This window comes from Lytechinus variegatus, chromosome 8 (assembly GCF_018143015.1).
Source record: "Lytechinus variegatus isolate NC3 chromosome 8, Lvar_3.0, whole genome shotgun sequence".
Lineage (NCBI taxonomy): Eukaryota > Metazoa > Echinodermata > Echinoidea > Temnopleuroida > Toxopneustidae > Lytechinus > Lytechinus variegatus.
The window spans coordinates 15,475,990-15,480,365 of NC_054747.1; the positions used below are offsets into that span (position 1 = coordinate 15,475,990).

The following is a 4,376-nucleotide window of genomic DNA, read 5'->3' on the forward strand; positions in this document are numbered from 1 at the left end:
AGAGGAGATAGAGTGTATTAGCCATTTTGGACATGCATTCATTGCAAGAGTGGAAGCTGCTGAGAGCAGACATATACCTGCTGGACATGAATCAATCATACCTGGTCGAATTTCAAAAAGGAATGACAACATAAGTGGACCTGCCCTAATTGAGCCAATGGAGGGTGGTGGTGAGCTAGACTTGTTTTAGGTCGGACTTTGGTTGATGCCGACACTGATGTCGTCCCCATAAGAGTTTTGAATCCTGGAGAAGCAGATTCTGAAGTACCAGAAGGTATGGTCGTAGGAATTATCATGACAGCAGAGGTGGAAGATACATCAAGTGAGAACACTGATGATGAAAAGCAACTTCCTCCACATATGCATGACCTCTACCAGAGAAGCATAACTTATTTAGATTCTCACTATCATGAAGGAGTTAGGCAATGCTTGGTAGATTTCGCAGACGTCTTTTCTAAATCCAGCAGTGACATTGGCCCGAATTCACAAAGGTGGATTCTGCAAAATCCACGGATTTGTTGAGTCCAAAGTCAACGGATTCGCTTTTGTGATTCACAAAGGTGGACTCGACCGAATCCACGGATTCAACCAAGTCTATTACGTCACGATTTCGAGTCAACTGTTTGGGGTGGTCTGAAACAGTGGACTCCACAGAATCCGTGGATTCTAGGCGTAATTGGCCAATCACAGCGCAGCATTTGGGTATATCTTTGTGCAGACAACAACCGCTGGACGATAATTTTGCAGCAAAATTTAAGGTGGAAGACTGGACGTGAAAGTGGTGGAAAAAATACATGCTGGACCGAGCTCCGAGAAAATTGTGAGTAATTTGACATATTTGTTTGATGAGCAATATTTTTTGTCACTTTTTATGTATTGATTTGTGAATTAATGTCCGAATTTATGTCATAAATGCATGTATATTAGGTACGGTCATGAGAGTCGAGATAGTGAAAAAATTCTCGCGGAAATGGTTTTGTGTAGCCCCACAAGTGCATTTCTGTGTTGTTCTTTCGCGAGCTCTGTGACACGGCTAGACGTACTCGTTGACGTTAGACGATTAGACCCTTGACTTGTTCCCCTTTTCACTCGGTTCTTCCGAAATTTATGATTGTCGCTGGATTTTCTTAGATCTACATGGTCTATCTTACTCTAGCCTGCACGCCTGAAGGCTCCTGGAGAGTAAAAATCAGTTCTACGGTGCACTCAGTCTCAGATTCAGAATCAGATTCAGAACTGACAGAAGTTCAGTTGGTACTATCCAGGGTCATGATGTCATGAGTAAGCCTACGGGCCAGCTATGACTAATTTTTACTCTCCAGGAACCTCCAGGCTAGTCTTTTCAGCAATTTTGAAGATTTCATTTGAGATGATGAATCGTTTCAAAGAAAATAAATTTGGGAGAGCAGTCATGTATTTTAATTTTAGCAAAGAAAAAAAATGGGCATTTTCAGAGATAAAATAGGGGATGTCCTTACAGAGATGAGACAATTTTCAGAATACAGATTTTAGAGAATTTTCTCAAACTGTTATCTCAATGACTGATGACTGAATCTCATTCTAGTCTCATGCTCATTTTTCTTATGACTATTTTCTTTGCCATTGAAACTTAACCCTATGTCAATTTCATTTTCTATGCAGAACAAAAAATGGCAGAAAATCACCGTGCTCATTTAATGCATCTTGATCGTGTCAACAGCCTCAGAGAGGTAAGCTTTGTTTCAATTGAACAATAAACCGATGCAGTGCTTATTGCAAAATATTTCCCTTTTTTATAACTGACAAAATTATGACTTGTTTCTATATGGAGGAGATACTGGTTGAAGCACTAGTGATGAAACCAACATGGCAAATTTTTGTTCCTACTTGCACAAGCAGTGACAATTTTCAAGATTTAAAAATGGATGGGTCAAAATGAATGAAAGGAGTACAGCAATTAAAGCAGCAGATTATTTGAAACATTTGACTTGATGTATGAAATGCATATTAATTTAAAAACAAAATTAGAAAAAGAAAAACTTAATCCTAAATAGACTGGGCTATTTCCATACTGTACCTAAGAAGACTAGGGGGGGCTGAATGGTTAGCAAACCTTACCTATTCAGGGAATCTTGAATTATCATTTTTTCATGTTTGTCTACTCTAATTCTTTTTCCATGTATACACAGATAGCCAACAGGCCCAGACCCTGATGGGATTACAGAAATGAATGAATCCTTTTGAGTTGTACATGGATGAAGCCCTTCGAATGCGGTATCGCTTCTCAAAAGAGACTGCACTCCATCTCATCAACATGTGTGAGGGTGATCTGAGCTGAGGAGGAATACAGAATGTAGTGAACCTCTACCTGTTGTCATAGGTGTCATCGATGGGGCTCATGTCTACATTAGGAGTCCTGGTGGGAACAAGCCCTGTACTTCCTTAATCGGAAGAACAGGTATTCCGTCAGTGTGCAGATTGCATTTTTAATATAAATGTAGACTCTGTTATGCTAGTCTGAACTTTTGGGGAAAATTCGATAATGTGACTTCTACTCCTATCATCATTCCAATGTCACTAAAGTATAATAGTGGTCATTGACTATTTTTAAGCATTGAAATTTAGATTGTTTTATTTAGCACCCTCTCTTTGTAATGTATTGTACAGTACTTATTTGTCCTTTAAACCCTTTATAGCCCGGGGGGGCCTAAAAGGCCCCTCCTCGACATATTTCACGATAATTTCTAAATGCAAAAAAATAATACGCTGAAATTTCATGACTTTTTTCTTTCACATCTCCGGCACATTTTGAGACCGTTTGTGAAAATCGGGGGTACACTTGCGGAGATATAGCACATATTCGTAATCAATGTCACCGAAAATGGCAATTTCCATTGACTTTTTTGTGTACAATGTATGGGATTTACAATAAGTGTTGTCAGATGAATGTTTTTTTCTGTTTTTCCTCACATAAGTTTCTTTTGGGCTATCACCAACTATTCTAGATTAAAAAAAACAAAAAGTAGAGATTTCAAAACAAAGAAATACATAATAAATTAAAAACAAAGAAATACATAAGAATTTGGAAACATGGAAGGAAACAAGAATATTATCGAGAAAAATTAGCATATGCGCATAGTTAATTACTATTATAATCTAATAATTATACAATTTCAATACATTTGAGTAAGTTGTCTTTAAGATTACATGACTGGCTACTAACATGCTTGATTCCATTGCATTTTCTCAAAAAAGTGGGGGAAAACTACAAAAAAATGAAAATTCCTCGAAAAACTTTGAATATTTGCATAATTAATTAGATAAATAAAAAAAATGATAATAAATATCACAAATTTGACAACGCATTCTTGTAAAATACATGAGACACCCACCCACCAAATTTGGTCGCAATTGGTCGATAAACGGCCGAGATCTGAGGGGGGGGGCCTAATAGCCCCCCCCCCCCCCCCGGGCTATGCAATTTCAAAATAGCCCGGGCTATATAGGGTTAAATATGCTCTTGAGCATTTTCCTTACAAATTCATTTATCTTGATATTAGACGCTACAGACTAAGAATTTAAGTGAGTCTTTCGATAATTGTGTTTGATATATCAACATATATACAAAATCTTATAATTCCATTGTATTTCTTTAAGTTAGAGAAGTGTGAAAATCATTCAGACAAAGACCAGATCCTTCTAACTAGGTTTACTTTAAAAATAAATACTCACTTTCTTACTGTCATGCTCTTCGTGTATTTTTCAATTGATAATACCGAAGTCATATATCAATATTCAATAAATACTTAATCATCATACAGAGTGATGAATATAAGTACATTAATAACATAAATATAATATAGTATTACCCCTATCTGACGTCTGAGCTGGACATTTAAAATGTATGGCCCTAGTTTTCATGAATATTGATAATGAGTAAGGTACTGTATTATCTGTATACTATATTTGTTTTTTTTGGTCTTTATAGTACAATGTCATCCATTGCAACATAATTCCTAATTTATGAATAGATATGTCTATATACAGTTTTTATGATATCAATATTCAAATGAATTCTCCCAACCACATCAACAAATCAAGAACCTCTGTTATTTCTTTATGAGTATTTAAAGGTATTGTTTAACTTTGTGAGCAGCCGATTTAAAAAATTCTCAAACCAAGATGAAACATGTGTACAAGTGCATGTATTAGAACTAATAAACCCTGAAAACAACCATTATTGGGAATGAAAAGCTAAAACTACAAGGCAAACCCCAATTATGTAAATAGGCGTCTTATAGACACCTAAATAGTACACATAAGTGTATGGGATGAAATTAAGATGGTTTTTCCGGTCACTTTATATTTCAATTTTTGAAGCACTTAATAATGATTTT

At 36.1% G+C, this 4,376-nt stretch overlaps 1 long non-coding RNA gene across 1 annotated transcript; it reads left to right on the plus strand.

Moving 5' to 3' along the window:
• Nucleotides 1-540: 540 nt before the first annotated feature.
• Nucleotides 541-2,403, plus strand: LOC121420729. Its single transcript, XR_005970811.1, has 3 exons — nucleotides 541-820; nucleotides 1,642-1,709; nucleotides 2,169-2,403. It is a non-coding gene; the product is annotated as an uncharacterized LOC121420729 (long non-coding RNA).
• The last annotated feature ends 1,973 nt before the right edge of the window (nucleotides 2,404-4,376 follow it).